This window comes from Somniosus microcephalus, chromosome 3, assembly GCF_052327205.1.
Source record: "Somniosus microcephalus isolate GS21.2 chromosome 3, FLI_Smic_1.0, whole genome shotgun sequence".
NCBI classification, from domain to species: Eukaryota; Metazoa; Chordata; class Chondrichthyes; order Squaliformes; family Somniosidae; genus Somniosus; species Somniosus microcephalus.
Genome location: NC_140989.1, coordinates 285,885,094 through 285,903,467, shown reverse-complemented (window position 1 = coordinate 285,903,467; position 18,374 = coordinate 285,885,094). Strand labels below are relative to the sequence as shown.

General features: G+C 43.4%; 1 protein-coding gene across 1 annotated transcript in view; it reads right to left on the bottom strand.

Annotated features, from left to right (window-relative positions):
* Positions 1-2,711: 2,711 nt before the first annotated feature.
* Positions 2,712-18,374, bottom strand: part of LOC147122029 (ubiquitin-conjugating enzyme E2 U-like) — a 92,949-nt gene continuing 77,286 nt past the window's right edge. The window contains exon 11 of the transcript XR_015077665.1: positions 2,712-4,436. The gene's annotated coding sequence lies outside the window, so the exon portion shown is untranslated. The remainder of the gene's footprint in view (positions 4,437-18,374) is intronic.

The window sequence follows — 18,374 nt, the reverse complement described above, 5'->3', positions numbered from 1 at the left end:
AGGACTAACAGAGTAACACTGAGGTTTGCCCAATGCTATTAAGACAAAATACACAATTAGGGATGGGTATTAAATGCTGGCCTTGCCAGTGACAGCTACATCCCAGATTTGAAAGAAAAGGACAATTGGTAGATCAAACGGTTAGCTGGTCATGTGCAGGGACAAATCAGACTTAAGCAAAAATACTTTTACAGTCTAAAAGAAAATAATTCTCAACAGGACAAGGATAATTATTGAGCTCAGCTAAAGGTAACAAAAGCTGAAATCGAAGTAGCTAGATGATCACTGGAGAAGAAGATAGTAGATAACTGTGGTAGCAACAATTTTTTTTTTTTTAACCTATGTTAGGAGTCAGAAAGCCATTAAGGACTGCATAGAGCCATTGAAGGATTCAAAGGGCAGATTCAGGATATGTCAGAAGTTTAAAATGGCTACTTTGCATCAGTCTTCACTCCAGTACCATTAATGCAATGTACAATTGACTCTAAAGTTGTAAATGGCAAAGTGGCTGCAGAAAAAGTTGTGAAAAAAATAAGGGGTCTCAAACTCTCAAAACAGATCAGCTGCTGGTCCTAGCGACATTGACTCAAGGGTGCTCAAAGAAATGGGAACTGTGCTCAGTGAGCCCTTTGACAATATACTTAACAGCTCATTAGAGTCAGAGATTGTTCTCATGGACTGGAGAGAGGCTTATATTGTGCCAATATTCAAAAAGGACAAGTCAGAACTTCAGTTATAGGCAAATTGCTCGATGGGGTTATTAGAGATACTTTGTATGACCATTTGGACTCTCAACGTGGCTTCTGGAAAAGAAGTTCATATCTTACCAACCTGGTTGAATTTCTCGTTGCACTTCTCCTTCTCCCAATCTATTGCCATTCAGATAATAATCTGCCTTCCTGTTTTTGACACCAAAGTGGATAACCTCGCATTTATCCACGTTATATTGCATCTGCTATGCTTCTGCCCAATCACCCAACCTGTCCAAATCATCCTGTAGTTTCTCGGCATCCTCCTCACAGCACACACGCCCACCCAGCTTTGTGTCGTCTGCAAATTTGGAGATATTACATCTAGTTCCCTTGTCTAGATCATTAATATATATTGTGAATAGCTGGGGTCCAAGGACCGATCCCTGCGGTACCCCGCTAGTCACTGCCTGCCACTCGGAAAAAGACCCGTTTATTCCAACACTTTGCTTTCTATCTGCCAACCAGTTCTCTATCCAAGTCAATACCTTGCCCCCAATCCCATGTGCCTTAACTTTACACGCTAATCTATGTGGAACCTTATCGAAAGCCTTCTGAAAGTCCAAATACACCACATCCACTGGTTCTCCCTTATCTATTCTACTAGTTACATCCTCAAAAAATTCCAGTAGATTAGTCAAGCACGATTTACCTTTTGTAAATTCATGTTGACTTTGTCCGATCCTGTCACTGTTTTCCAAGTGCTCTGCTATTACATCTTTTATAATGGACTCTAGCATTTTTCCCACTACCGATGTCAGGCTTACCGGTCTGTAATTCCCCGTTTTCTCTCTACCACCTTTTTTGAATAGTGGGGTAACATTAGCTACCCTCCAATCTAAGGAATTGGTTGCATCCTTGCAGGCAGAAGGTTGTTATTAATGGTTGTGATTCTGCATGGGGAACAGTTACTAGGGGAATTCTGTAGGGATTGATGTTAGGACCGTTGCTTTTCACAATCTTTATTAATGATCTGGGTGAAGGTGTTGTGGAACTATCTTGTCCACAGTTTTGTGCTGATACAAAGATGTGTGTGGATGTTGGAAACTTGGATGGGAAAAAATTGCTACAGTCAGATCTAGATGCGATGAGGGAATGGGCCCACATTTGGCAGATGTCATTTAATATAGATGAAAGTATTGTTATGCATGTAGCCACATTTCTACTGTGCAAGGTTCCAAACTACCATATGTGGAGTGGGAAAGAGACCTTGGTGTAATAGTGCATGAATTTCTAACGGCTGAAGACCAGTATTGTGAGGCTATAGCAAAAGCAAGTAGAGTATTAGGAAGTATTGCTAGGACAATCTTATAGTAAAAGAAAAAGCACTATATTGTTAGCTGTGGCTGAGTTGGTGGCATTCTCGCCTCTCAGTCAGAAGAATGTGGGTTCTAAATCCCACTCCAGAGAATTGAACACAAAAATCTAGGCTGACACTCCAGTGCCGTTCCGAGGGAGTGCTGCACTGCCGGAGGTGCCGTCTTTCAAATGAGACATTAAACCAAGACCCCGTCTACTCTCCCAGGTGGACGTAAAAGATTCCATGGCACTATTTCGAAAAAGATCAGTTTGGAGCAGGTGCCCTGACCAATAATTTATCCCTCAACCAACATCACTAAAAACAGATTATCTGGTCATTATCACATTGCTGTTTCTGGGAGCTTGCTGTGTGCAAATTGTTTGCTGCGTTTCCTACATTACAACAGTGACTACACTTCAAAAAGTACTTAATTGACTGTAAAGTGCTTTGGGACGTCTGGTGGTCGTGAAAGGCACTATATAAATGCAAGTCTTTCTTTCCTTGTATAAGACCATGGTTAGGCATCAACTAGAATACTGTCCGTTTTGGCCCCCTCTCATGCTGGATAATATGGAAGTCTTGGAAAAGGTTTAGAGAGGCCCACTATTGATACCGAGCTTAAAAACACCTGGTTACCAGAAAAGCCTTAGAAAGCTGTGTCTTTTTACTCTGGAAAAGTGTAGACTTCAGGGAGATATAATTGAGGTCTTTAAAATAACAAAGGGACTAGACTTTGTCTATGTGGATAGACTATTTGAATTAGATAGGATAGGTAGAACCAGGGGGCATGGCTATGTCACATAAGCATAGAACTAGGTTATATATCAGGAGGTTTTTCTTTTTGCAGAGGGTAATGGAACTTTGGAACAAGTTGCAGGTGGATTTGCTGAAGGGAGGTGGGTGAGGTGTTGGGTAATGTGTCTTGTGGTCTCCTGGGACTCGTTTTGATGGTCTTTGGAGGCTAGACAGCAATACTTTTCCCCTGAATTAGTCATGTGATTTTTAAAATCTGCTTTTTGTTTGCTTCTCCCAGGAGATTATGTGGCTGTTGGTGGATAGGGGGCTTTGGAGATCATGATGCTTAGTTGCAACATAACTGGGCAGGACAGGCTCAATGGACCAGCTGGTCTTCTCCTGTCTGACATTTTCATATGTTCTGAGTGCACCCAACACTTGCCCTCTCCCACATGCCCCAGCTCCATACCATCCTGCCTAGGATGCCCTTCACATCTCTCACATAGAATTACTTCCAAGACACATCAATTTCACCAAACTATGGACACAATTCTACCACTATCTACTATTCTAATGGGATCAGTGTTTTAACAGGCTTTATTTCTTATGAACAATGTGCTTCCCTTTGGAGTCCATGTGTGATCTCCTTAAGCCTAGTCTGGTGCTTCACCTGAGGGCCAGTGACATCAGAGATGGCTGGCTTTGAATGAAAACTATGAGCCGAGCCTCTTGGGACTGAGGTAGCCCTCCTCTTTATCAAATTTGTAACAAGAAAGAAAGACCTGGTGAAAGGTCATCAACTTGAAACGTTAACTCTGTTTCTCTCTCCATAGATGCAGCCTGACCTGCTGAGTATTTGCAGCATTTTCTGTTTTTATAACTAAACATCAGTGCTTCTTCAAAACTTAACATAGATTTAATAGCCACTTTTTCAACAACAATATAGCTTTGTCCACTAGAGTTCTGGGAGACCATGCTACTGGGCTGCATCTCTACTGCTGTCCTCTGGCAAGTGGCCTGCCTTCTTCCTAGTACATGAACAGGCATCTGAAACGGCAGACTGGAAAGCTCACATGTAGTGCATTCAGGAATGACAGCAGCATCATGCGTGTAGACTCCTGTCATATTACTAGTATTGAGCACTGGATCCAAATGCCCAATGATCAGCGGGAGGACAGACCTAATGGTTGTAGTTATTCCTGCAAACCCTGCGAGATAATGCCTCAAAGCTCTTGGAAACTGCTTGCGATTGTTCAAGGCCTGAAGGCCATTAGTCAATGCCTCCAAGTTGGAGGCGCTATTAGAGAAGATGATGCAGATGTACTAGGAATTGCCATTCACTCCGGGTAGTGCTGCATACTTGAAAACTTGAATGGTGCTGTAAAGCGTGGCATAGGACTTTGCTGTGACACCTATCATCTGCTACATGTCCTCCAAGGTGATCCTCAATGCCTGCACATTGTTATGATGCTTGTCTAGCTTCCTTCTTTACAGAGGAGGATGCCTGTGATCAGAATCTGAAGGCTTTTCAGCCAGGGGCTTGCATCTGTTGAGCTTCCAATCAGTACTGTCAGAATCCACTTTCACTCTTGACTCCCTCGTGCTCTGTGCTTCACTTAGTGATAAATCCTCATTGCAACTATCTATTTCCCCTGCAAGAGAAGGAATGAATGACAACATTGATGAAAATATGGTGGCACAGCCTAGGTCAGAGGGGCCTTGTTAATTTTCATCCTCCTCTTCTGTGGCTTATTGTTATTTTTAAGAGGAAAGCAAGTTAGAAATTTGACGGAGAAACTGACATGTGCTGCTATTGAGCAAGTTGCATTTCAAGGCGATTGAACAGCTTGCCTGCAAGAGTGTTTGTGGTCCCACACCAGGAGAAGGAGAAGCAACAGATTGTCCAGGCAAAGGTACAGCTGCCATTGGTCCTGCTACTTGCTCGTCTCCCAAAAGCATCTGGAAGAGCCCCAGTGCTTCTTCCTTAAGTGGGATCAGAGTTCATATGTCAGGGTTGGGGGGCCTTGGGGGGTGTACACCACTTGTGGCTGAAGATTTACGGGTGTTATGAGCCATCTTCTCCTGCTAGAAAAAAAAGAGCTAAAGGCATGAGTATAAAGGCTGGACAAAGAGAAAGACAGGAGCTGTCACAAAGACAGGACTGGTCAGTTGTGGAATGGAAAAGTTTGCATGCATGGGACACCTTGATGGAAGGTGCACTTGCAGATTGCATGTGGGGGTGAGATGGCACTAGGGATCACTGGTGCACAGTATCGTCCTATGGAGCAGCCCTTGAGCACAGTGGGACAGACGCACATATTAGGAAAGTACATTTAAGGGAAATGAGAAGAATTTAGCTCATATTTGGCTGCCCTTGTCAGGTTGTTAAACTTCTTTCAGCACTATATTGCAGGCCTTGTGATCAGAGAGGTGGCACTGACAGCCACAGCAACCTCCCTCCACAAGGATCAGATGGGCTTCAGGGGCCTTGATGTCACCGACCCCAAACAATCCATCTCTCCTACTCTGCAGTGCTGAGCACAACCAGATCCAACTCTGAGAAACTGGCTGCTCTTTGTTTCCCTCCTCCTGTCACTGCCATTATCACCATTTCTTCTACAAGTTCTCTTCCAGTGCTACCACTGCTCCTTTAAGCAGCAGCAGGATTTTATATCCAGTTGCTGCAGGACTTCTTTGCCCCTCTCACATGCAAATGTGTGTGGCAAGCAGGACTTATAATAATAATAATAATGATCAACTTTATTGTCATTGTTAGTGCACAAGTGCAGTACAACGAAATGTAGGCTTGCGGCTCCCGCTCTCTGCCTCCGATTATGCAAATATGCTGCACGGCATTTGCGTCAGGGTAAGAATTGTGGCCAATCATTAGGTGGAAGTCCTGCCTGGCTGCACTTCCGGTGGTGCAACGACCTCCCCGGAATTTCTAGATCATAGTGTCTGTCATTTGCTTGATGCATCTGTGAACTGAAGTTAGATTTTTAAAGCTAGATTTCTGTTGTAAAAGTTGCTACTAAACCTATGTTGATTTTTGTTAAAGCATTGATGGTAATTTGGCTTTTGATTCCTGCTCCCTCATAAATTTGTCCTCCTCATCCAAATCATGGCGTGCTATAAGAACCTCCAAAAAATTCCATCCTCAGCTTGATGCATCTATGAAAAGTCAGTAGACCGCTCTAGCAGATGTTGCATGCAATGGTTTGGAAGGATCCAGTAGCATAAAAGTTTAATGCTGTGGTAACCTTCATAACTATGGAAGAGCTGTTTATGTGGTTTAAGTCATCTGCAGTTAGCCTGAAACAGATGGCATAGCTCAGTGACAGCCCCTTTAGAAAAGACAGGTGGTCTCTAACATGCTTAGGTAGGAGTGTCTGATCCATAAATGTGGGTGCTGGGGTACTGATGTGTGCTGACAAACACCTCAGACATTGTCACACCTGCATTTGTTGTTCTCTGATCATCTAAATCATGGAATGCTATAGGAACTCCCAAAAATATTCTCAAACTCAACACTTTGACGCAACTTTAATTGCATCAGCAAGCATCAAAACTGGAAGAAGCCTTGTAAAAGGTAACTGCTAAATATGCAAAAATCACACCCTCCATGGTAACAAAAACTAATGCAGGGAGTAAAAGTAATTAAACATTAGTGCTTCTAACATAGATTTAATAGCCACATTTTCAACAACAATCTAGCTTTAAGAATCCAATTTCAGCAGGCCTGGCCGGTGTATTTTTCATGTGCCCACTTTATATGGATGAGATGAACATCAGGGATAGTGCTCACCAGAATGTGAAATTTGGTGTGGGATGTGATTACTATAATAACCATATTATACTCAGGCGAGCACAAATGCAGCCTCCTGTTGCCCGCAAATTTTCTTCCTGCTGCAAATTGCACTTGCATGCCCAATTTCCTGGCCCTTCCTTGCCCTTAGGTTTCACGCAGCCAAGAGAGTCTTGAAAAATCAGAACTATTTTGTAATTCCTGAGCTGCTTCTTCATATTTAACTGACCTTCCTAGTTTGGTATTGGCTGCAAATTTGACAATTTTGAATTGAGCTTCAGGATGCAAGTCATTCATGTAATAAATTATAAATAACAGGGCTCCCAACATCAATTCCTGGGGCGGGCCCCGCTGCACTTCCCCCACTCTGACATAATGCTTGTCAGAGTTGCTGACAGTTGCTCCCTGTTCTTCAGCTAATTTCTTACCCATTCCCAAGTTTTACCCTGAACCTCCACCACTTTAAACTTAACTAGTAAACTTCAATGTGAAACTTTGTCAAATGCTTTTAGGAAGTCTAGGTATACCACATTGTAGGACTTTCCATAGCCCACTTGGGGTGTGACTTCCTCATATAAGTCAAGAAGATTGATCAGGAAGGATCTTTTCCCTCCTGAATTCTCTTTAGATGCTATTAACTACGTTACTATCATCATACAAATAATTCTGTAGTTTACTCCGGGTAACAAATCGCATTATTTTACCTGGTATTGATGAAAAATTAATGGGCCTATAGTTGCCTGGATCTGTTTTGTCATCCTTTCTAAAAATGTCATAATGTTGGCCTGTTTCCAATCTACTGAAAGGTCCCCATTGTTCACTGACTCCCTCATAAAACTGTCACTGCCTCATAATCTCATGCTCTATCTCTCTCTTGGTACTCAGGATTTATTTGTTTTAAGTACTTTCAGCCTGTCTAGAACTTTCAACTTATTGTAGTTATTATTGTACTTTATTAGGCCCTGAAATTGCTCAGCTGTTCCGGTGGACTCCTACCATAACTCCAGTGGAAAGCTTACAGAACAGCTACAAACGCCACTGGGGCCTTGCTTAGGAGCTTTCATCCGACCTAAATAAGGCCACGGATGCAGTGGGGAGGGGGCTGAGGGCAAGAACTCCTTATGTTTGGAGTTTCTGCTTCTTCAGCCTCAAAGGGGCCCAGTGTAACTTTGGAGCCCAATACACCCAGTGAGATGAAACGTACTGGCTTACCCAGAGGCACAAGTGGCCCCCACTGAAAGGGTCCAGGCCAGGGAAGACAAAGTGAGTAACTTTTTTAAATTACTGACATTATGGGCTCTTTAGCAAAGGAGGGCCAAAAGGGGCCGCAAAATTCTCTTTTTGGGGGGAGTGCAGAACCGGGCCCCCCCGCCGTCCCCCAATATGGCAGGAAGCACCAGTGTTTGGAGTGGTGGGCACCCAAGATGCGACCCTAGTAGTAAGGTCACATGACAGGTTCACTTTAGACTGTAAATGGAGAACTTGAGAACAACAGTAAAAGATTAAAAAACCTCAAGCACAACTTGAGATTACAAAAAAATGTTCCCCCCCCCCCCGACCCAAGTGGGAATGTAATGGACTTTCAGCTAAAGTAGCTCATTCTAGGTTAACACCTTTAAAAATCAACAGGACGAATATCCAGTTGAAACAACTTTGAGGGTTGTAAAATCAGTAAAAACAACTTGCATTTATATAGTGCCTTTAATGTAGGAAAATGTCCCAAGGCGTGTCACAGAAGTGTAATCAGTCAAAAATTGACACCAAGCCAAAGAAGGAGATATTAGGAGGGGTGACTAAAAGCTTATTCAAAAGAGATAAGTTTTAAGGAAAGTCTTCAAGGAAGAGAGAGAGGTGGGGAGGTGGAGAGGCTTAGGGAGGGAATTCCAAAGCTTATGGCATAGTCAGCTGAAGGCATGACCACCAATGGTGGGCCAAAGACAACGAGGGATGTGCAAAAGGACAGAGTTGGAGGAGTGCCGAGCTCTTGGGAGGGTTATAAGGCTGGAAGAGGTTACAGATATAGGGAGGGGAAAACCCATGGAGGAATTTAAACAGGAGAATAAGAATTTTAAATTTGAGGCGTTCGTGAACTGTGAGCCAATGTAGGTCAACGGGCACAGGGTTATGGGTGAACATAAGAACATAAGAAATAGGAGCAGGAGTAGGCCAATCGGCCCCTCGAGCCTGCTCCGCCATTCAATAAGATCATGGCTGATCTGATCCTAACCACCAATCTACTATCACTGAACCATCTCCTGAATCTAACAGAATTAGACACACGAAATAGGAGCAGGATCAGGCTACACGGCCCCTGGGCCCGCTCCGCTACCCACAGGGCCATGACCGATCCGAACCTAGACTCATGTCCAAATTCCTGCCCGTTCCCCATAACCTTTTATTCCCTTTACTTCTAGGAAACTGTCTATTTCTGTTTTAAATTTATGTAATGATGTAGCTTCTACAGCTTTTTGGGGCAGCATATTCCATGGACCTACCACCCTCTGAGTGAAGTAGTTCCTCCTCATCTCAGTTTTGAAAGAGCAGCCCCTTATTCTAAGACTATGCCCCCTAGTTCTAGTTTCACCCATCATCGGGAACATCCTCCCCGCATCCACCCGATCCAACCCCTTCACAATCTTATATGTTTCAATAAGATCGCCTCTCATTCTTCTGAACTCCAATGAGTAGAGTCCCAATCTACTCAACCTCTCCTCATATGTCCATCCCCTCATCCCCGGGATTAACCGAGTGAACCTTCTTTGTACTGACTCGAGAGCAAGTATGTCTTTTCTTAAGTATGGACACCAAAACTGTATGCAGTATTCCAGGTGCGGTCTCACCAATACCTTGTACAACTGAAGCAATACCTCCCTATTTTTATATTCTATCCCCCTAGCAATGAAATCCAACATTCCATTGGCCTTCTTAATCACTTGCTGCACCTGCATACTAACCTTTTGAGTTTCGTGCACCAGGACCCCCAGATCCCTTTGTACTTCAGTACTTTCCAGTTTCTTGCCATTAAGATAATAACTTGCTCTACGATTTTTCCTGCCAAAGTGCATAACCTCACACTTTCCAGTATTGTATTCCATTTGCCAAATCTCTGCCCACTTACTTAGCCTGTCTATGTCCCCTTGCAGGTTTTTTATGTCCTCCTCACTCACTACTTTCCCTCCCATCTTAGTATCATCTGCAAACTTTGATATGTTACACTCAGTCCCCTCCTCCAAATCGTTAATATAGATTGTAAAGAGTTGGGGACCCAGCACTGACCCCTGTGGAACACCACTAGTTACTGATTGCCAGTCCGAGAATGAACCATTTATCCCAACTCTCTGCTTTCTGTTAGATAGCCAATCCTCTATCCATGCCAGAATATTACCCCCAATCCCGTGATTTTTTATCTTAAGCAATAATCTTTTGTGTGGCAGCTTGTCAAATGCCTTTTGGAAGTCTAAATACACTACGTCCACTGGTTCCCCTTTATCCACCCTATATGTTACTTCCTCAAAGAACTCCAGCAAATTTGTCAAACATGACTTCCCCTTCATAAAACCATGCTGACTTTGTCCTATTAAATTATGATTCTCCAAATGTCCTGTTACTGTCTCCTTAATAATGGACTCCAATATTTTACCTACCACAGATGTTAGGCTAACCAGTCTATAGTTTCCAGCCTTCTGTCTACTGCCCTTTTTAAATAAGGGCGTTACATTAGCAGTTTTCCAGTCTGCCGGGACCTTTGCTGATTCCAGGGAGTTTTGGAAAATTATTACCAATGCATCCACAATCCCTCCCGCCACTTCCCTCAAGACCCTAGGATGTAAGCCATCAGGTCCAGGTGATTTATCTGCCTTGAGTCCCATTATTTTACCGAGTGATGCGCCATCAATTACTCAAAAGACTGAGGTTAAGCGAGTAACAACCAGGCTTTTATTAACTAAAGAATGAAGGTCTAGTCTCGAGTGGTCGACCCGTCCAGAATACTAAGGGACTGGGAGGTAGTCACTTATATACCTGGAATAGTGGGAGGAGTCAGCCGAGGCATGTCCAGACCTGTACCTAGTGGAATACACATACACATACAGACAGGTATAACAGTGCTTTACCACACCGAGTACCACTTCCTTAGTGATTTTGATCGTGTTTAGCTCCTCCCCCCCCTATAGCCCCCTGTTTGTCCAGTGTTGGGATATTCTTAGTGTCTTCTACTGTAAAGACTGATACAAAATATTCATTCAGTGTTTTTGCCATCTCCATATTTCCCACCATTAATTTCCCGGTCTCATCCTCTAAGGGACCAACATTTACTTTAGCCACCCTTTTTCTTTTTATATAACTATAAAAACTCTTACTATCCGTTTTTATATTTTTTGCTAATTTACTTTCATAATCTTCCCTTTCTTAATCAATCTTTTTGTTATTTTTTGCTGTCTTTTAAAGTTTTCCCAATCCTTTATCCTCCCACTAGATTTGGCTACCTTATATGCCCTTGTTTTTAGTCGAATACTATCCTTAATTTCTTTACTTAGCCACGGATGGCTGTCTTTTCTTTTACACCCTTTTCTTCTCAGTGGAATATATATTTTTTGGAAGTTGTAAAATAACTCCTTAAATGTACACCACTGATCATGTATCGTCTTACCCTTTAATCTATTTTCCCAATCCACTCTACTCAATTCCGCTGTCATACCTTCATAGTCTCCTTTATTCAAGCTTAGCACGCTTGTTTGAGATCCAACCTTCTCACCCTCTAATTGAATATGGAATTCAACCATGTTATGGTCACTCATTCCAAGGGGATCCTTTACTAGGACATTTTTAATTAATCCTGTCTCGTTACACAGGACCAGATCTAAGGTTGCTTGCCCCCTGGTCGGTTCAGTTACATATTGCTCAAGAAACCCATCCCTAATACACTCAATGAACTCATCCTCAAGGCAGCCCTGCCCAATTTGATTTGTCCAATTAATATGATAGTTAAAATCCCCCATAATTATAGATGTTCCCTTATTACAAGCCTCAACTATTTCCTGATTGATACTCCGTCCAACAGAGTTGCAACTGTTCGGAGGCCTATAGACTACGCCCACTAGTGTTTTTTTCCCCTTATTATTCCTTACCTCCACCCAAACTGTTTCATTATCCTGATCTTTTGACCCAATATCATTTCTCTGTATTACAGTGTTTCCTTCCTTCATTAACATAGCCACCCCACCTCCCCTTCCTTCCTGCCTGTCCTTCCTGATCGTTAAATAACCTGGTATGTTTAATTCCCAGGCATTGTCACCCTGCAGCCATGTTTCTGTAATGGCCACAAGATCATACCCATATGTAGTTATTTGTGCCATTAACTCGTCTATTTTGTTACGAATGCTACGTGCATTCAGATAGAGAACTTTCAAATATGTTTTGAACATGACTTGGTGCAAGTTAGGATATGGACAGCAGAGTTTTAGATGAGCTGAAGTTTATGGAGGGTGGAGGATGGGAGGTCAGGCCAGGAAAGCATTGTAGTAGTCGAATCTGGATGTGACAAAAGCACGGATAAGGGTTTTGGCAGCAAATGGGCTGGGGCTAAGTGGAGACGGGCAATGTTATGGAGGTGGAAGTAGGCAGTCTTTGTAATTTGCGATCGGAATCTCAGATCAGGGTCAAATAGGGTGTCAAGGTTGCTGTCAGGGGCTTAGGAAGGGGATGGAATTGGAGATGAGGGTATGGAGTTTGTGATGGTGGCTAAAGATAATGGTTTTGCTCTTTCCAAGATGGAGGAAATTGTGGGTCATCCATGACTGGATGTTGGACAAGCAGTCTGACAACAGAAGCAATGGAGGGGTGCATGTTTTTTATAGTTACAGATAGAGACAATAGAATGTTGTATGGTATATGATCGTTTGTGACCTGTTGGAATCATGGAAGGGAAACAACTGGTCAAGAATGATTAATGTAGAATGTAAGATTAGATAAGTCATTTGGAGTTTTGCTTGATTTTGGGAAGGGCAGGGAGAAAATTTTCAGAACCCTTCAACAGTTTGATGAGTTGGATAAAATCTGTGATAGGGTGAATTGTACATCGTCTGTGGAAGAATGGCCCTTTCTCATTCCAGTTACACAAAAGCAGCAAAAGGTGATTGATCATCTTTTTGCTTTGCCTCTCCATTTAGAAATGCTGAGTCAATTTAATGGAGAAGAATGGAGACTAATCAAAGGGAGGGGCAACACTAGGCTCAAAGCATCAGAGTTAAACTTTGTGACACATTAACACAAATTGGCAATTTTATTCAGAGAAGCCAAAACGCTGCTTAGTACTGGAAATGGAAACTGTCACTAGTGCAGTAGGAGGTGTTTTTCTGAAGCTGGAATATGGCTAATTGTTAGGATAGAATACATAAAGTGTTGGTCCACATTAAACTCAATTTATTTGATGCTGACACTGGGTGCCCATAGAGGAAAATTATTGCTCTTCTCAACAGTGACATTCCTCAAAAGCACAAAAAATAATTTAAAAATAAAATAAAATCCCTACATTATTATAAAATGGCACCTTACACCAAATTCATAATGGCCCAGAAATTCGGGTCTCCACGGGTGAGTACGCACGGGGTACTCACCCGTAGGCCCAATGGAAGTGCCGGTTTCCTGCATGCACTGCGCATGCGTGGGAAACCGGCACTTCCATTCCCCTGAAAGAAGGGGTTCAGAGTTTGAACGCGTGCGCAGGAGAGGCTGTGCGTACGCATCGAACTTAGGTTCTTTTTGCAGGTTTTCCCGGGAGGGTAAGTCTGCAGAATTTACACATATAAAAAGCAGGCGTAAGGCCTGCTTTTTACAAGGTAAGTGGTGAATTAATTAAAATTAAAACATGTTTTCCACAGGTTTATTATTTTTAAATACTTTAAAGCAAGGTAAGTTTATTTTTAGCCCCGTTAGAAAATAAAATTATTTTTTTCAAAAATTTAAATTATTGTATAATAGTTATTTCATGTAATTTATAGTTTATTTTAAAAAATGTGATTTTTTTGTAAATTTATTTGAAGATTTAGTGATGTTTTGGGCCCCGTAGTATTTATAAGTTTTGATAGGTATGAATGGGCATTCCCTGCTCCGATTGGCTCCCCATGGCCCACGTGATCCCAGGGGACGCATCGAACTAACTGCGCCCCTGGGATACGCAAGCACTGAGTGCCGGCAGCTGGAGCAGGCCCAGGATCGGAATTCCATGGGGGCCCACAGCTCAACGGCCGGCGCACAAGGTAAGTGCAGGTCGGGGGCTTACACCCACGGGAAGACCCCGACCCGAATTTCTGGGCCATTATGCGTTTTTGTGTTAATCAACTGGTCATTCATCTCATTGGTGATTCATTGGTGCAAAACCTGATACATAACAACAGTGACTACACTCACTGTACTTCAAAGTAATTCTTGTAGGTGAAGGTTTTGAAACATTAAGAGATGTGATAAGGTGCTACATCAATGCAAGTCTTTCCTTTTTATATATTGAATACAGAATATTTGGCTTGCTTGAGGAGGGACTTGCATATTTCTTGCTTGTTATTTATTCACTGTTTTACATCCATATTCAGCATATGTTATGCAGCATTATCTCCCATTTACCAGACTGCCTGGCCTGTATCCAGCGACAAGTTGATATAATGACAGGATTCACAAAATCTGTCAGAAAGCCAAGTGAAAGGAGTCATTAGTTCAGTGTTGTAGCACAGTGCTACAGACTATGACAGAACTGTAGTTCTCTCCGGCCTGATGAAAGGTTTTGTTTATTCACACGCCATCCACAGCTACTCCCAATGAAGTATTTGGAAGGCATGCTCCGAGAGCTGATGCCTCTAATTTTCAGCACTGCTGCCCTGGAATCAGAGGGGTGGCTTTAGCCATACTGTTCATAAGTATTTTGTTAATCACCCCAACACTTCAATTTTGTTCCCCTCCTCTCCTGAAGGTAGTGACTCTTGTGAGGCTACAATTCCACAGGCACAAGCCATCTTCCAGCGCGCAGGACTTAAGGTAAGGTCTAGCATGGGACAGGTACAGAGTAAAACTCTCTCTAGTCTGACCCATCAAATACTTCCATTTCAAAGTTATGCATAATAAAACTCTGTCTACACTACCTCAGCAAAGTTCATTAACCCCAACGTCATTCCTACTGCACCAGTGTGACTATCAGGTTTTGGAATTTCAGATTATGTCACCATGATGTAATATATGTTAAAAAATGCTGCTATTGAGCTAAATTTAACACTCAAGGAATTAAATTCAGAAGACAGCAGGGCTTTCAGGTGTAGATTAGATTTCAGATGGGGTGTCTGGACCAGCGTCCTAATAAATAGTTTGATATTTCAGTGATAATTCACACATATTGGGCTGGATTTAGGAAACCTGCTATCAACCTGCCTCCACACGAGTCTCCCAGGTGTTGGGTGTCTGCGCAGAAATGACCAGACACCAAGCGGTGGGGAAGACAATTTAGATCATTAAATGGCTTGTTAACAGCCAATTTAATACTATTTTGAGGCTACCTTGCAATTTTACGTGCTCCCCCACGGGTTACCCGCTGCTTGGGGAACACGCCAGTTCACCCTGTCGGGAGTCGAGTCTGCTTTGATGTATCTGATAAGCTGACAGCTGCAGAGTGGTATAAAGGATGCCATGTTGCAGATGTTCAGTTTCAGAGCTCAGAAACTGTTGGTTACTGCATTTGAAAGACAGAGATTTCTTTAGCTTGCAAGTGTTTAGAGCCAACTGTATAATCAGTGCCACCTCATTGGAACAACCTCTCTCGCCATTGACTGATGGCTTCTGTCATCTCACCTTCAGCTGCCATCTATTGCAGCAACATTGGTGCCCTTGGAAAAAACACACCTTGGTCCTCTGAATCCTTCCAGGATCAGCCCCAACACCAACATCACCAGGCACACCAACATCACCAACCTTCTCCGCCATCACCTGATGCTGCACTGGACACAGGGCATCAGCCCCCGACAACATTGCTGCCCGGGAGGCCAGCAATGGCATCACCATGGCCAGATTTACTTCTCTTGACACTATAAACCCCGGCTGCCACATGATGTGCCAGGTTGACACCATCCCACACCAGCACCATAAAGCATCCCTTTAATTTCCAAGCCATTTACACTAATCACTATAGCGGGGGTATCATTATGCCTCAACATTCACTGGAACTCAGTAAGACACTTCTTAAGGTGCGCACAGATCTGTCCAATAAGGTGAAGTGGTGAAAATATAGATTTCACTGTATGACAACACATTACCAGAAACTTCACATGAACATTAGCTAAACCTCTCAAGTGCCTACCCTTGTGTGTTATTAGTTGATATGCTTGTAGTAGGATGAGGGTGAGTGTGAGGGGTGGCTAGTGAGATGGGGAAGTGATAACGTAGATAGAGAGGGATGGGTGGAGGTGCAAGGTAAATTGGTATGAGTAAGGATGTGCAGGAGCTGGGTATGGAAGGCAGAGTGATGGGGATGCGATGAATAGCACAGCAGGGTGAGGTTGAGTGTGGCATTGCGGTAACGTTTCGTGATCTACTGAGATCATTGAAAGTTGGCGCCGCTGCAGCCAGGGACTCCTGACGACATCCCTGCTTGTGTCCTGCTGTGCAATGTGCAACCAGGCTGTGTTGATCTCCTGGGAAGGTGCTTTCATCCCATGGGAAGGGAAGAGAACCTCCCTGTGTGCTGTGACTTCCTCCATAAGCAGATGGAGGGAGTCATGCATGATCCTGGGTGCAGACATGCACCTTTGTGCAGTGCTTGTCAGTGTTTGCAGCACCTCAATGGTGCAGAACACTGACAGCACAACCGTCAAAATCAATGTGGCCGTGGTCCCTTTAAGGAAACCGCTGATGACACATCATCAAATGACATCATCAGACCCGCTTCCTGTTAATTGGCTGGGAACCCCACAGGGCGGACTTAACAAGGCCAATCTACGGAAAATCTTTGAGAGAGCGGCTGCAGACGGGAGCGGGACTGGAACCCGCCACAGCTCTCCTGCCGCCATCCTGCCCATTGTTCTTCACAAATCTATTAATTTCAACTCAGCAGAGGCCATTACCAAGTTAGGCTGGTGAATTCTACTCTGGGTGGAGGCAGGGTTGTCAGTTTGATAAAAAGCTGACATTGAAGTTAGGCTTTTAAAACAGAAGGAGCAGCAAAAGTTGATGAGCAGTGAGACAACAAAGAGCTGCAAAGAGGATGAAACGTATGAGAGGGGAGTTGGAAATTAGCTTTATTTCAAGCTTAATGAGGCACTGAAGTGGGCTAGCTTAGCGTGTTGGTTACTTTTGTACCATTGTTACCACTAGCAAAGCATTAGTGGGCTACAAGGGATGGTACAGATGTTATTGTTTCTCATGATAATGCGGCTGTATCAAGGCCAGCACAGGATGGAGTTTCTGGCCTGGACCCACAGACATTGGACATGCAAGTGACATGACACCAGAAACAGATCCTGCAAAGACATCAGCATCACAGAGACAAATGACACCACAATTCTTGAGGGCTCCATTGGAATAATCCCAGCCACAAACCTCACAAGCTCCTGACACTGAGGTAGCACCATGTAGGAGTAAGAGGTTAGGGTCACACATAAAGAGTTTTAGACACAAAGAGTAGTCACAGTGATAAAAGTTGTAGTGGTAGAGCATTTTAAGAACATAAGAAATAGGCGCAGGAGTGGGCCATACGGCCCCTCGAGCCTGCTCCGCCATTCAATAAGATCACGGCTGATCTTCGACCTCATCTCCACTTTCCCATCCTATCCCCATATGCCTTGATTCCCTTAGTGTCCAAAAATCTATTGATCTTATTTTTGAATATACTCAACAACTAAGCATCCACAGCCCTCTGGGGTAGAAAATTCCAACGATTCACAACCCTCCGAGTGAAGAAATTTCTCCTCATCTCAGTCCTAAATGGCCGACCCCTTATCCTGAGACTAATGACCCCTAGTTCTAGACCCTCCAGCCAGGGGAAACAGCCACTCAGCATTTACCCGGTCAAGCCCTCTAAGAATTTTATACGTTTCAATGAGATCACCTCTCATTCTTCTAAACTTGAGAACAACAAGGGCAATGTGAAAATAAACATATAAATCTTTGGTAATTCAGTGTGTTTGTATATCATTTAAATGGAGGTCTTCTGTTATCTTACCTTAGTGTGGTAGCTCTCCTGCCTGAGTCAAAAGGTCATGGGTTCAACCCCACTTCAGAAATTTGAGCACATAATCTAGGCTGATACATTCAGTGTACACTGAGGGAGTGCTGTACTGTCAACGGTGCTGTCTTTCAGGTGAGATGTTAAACTGAGCCCCTATCTGTACTCACAGGTGAATGTAAAAGATCCCATGGCACTATTCAAAGACAAGCAGAGAAGTTCTCCCAGTGTCCTGGCTAACATTTATCCCTCAACCAACATCACTAAGCAAAACATATTATCTGATCATTTAACCTATTGCTGTTTGTGGGACCTTGTTGTATGCAAACTGGCTGCCATGTTCCCTACATTACTAGTAACTGCACTTCAAAAGTACTTCATTTGCTGTGAAGCGCTTCGGATTGCCTTGAGGTCGTGAAAGACACAACATCAATGTAAGTTGGCAGCACGGTGGCATAGTGGTTAGCACTGTTGCCTCACAGCGCCAGGGACCCGGGTTCGAATCTGGCCTCGGGCGACTGTCTGTGTGGAGTTTGCACATTCTCCCCGTGTTTGCGTGGGTTTCCTCCGGGTGCTCCGGTTTCCTCC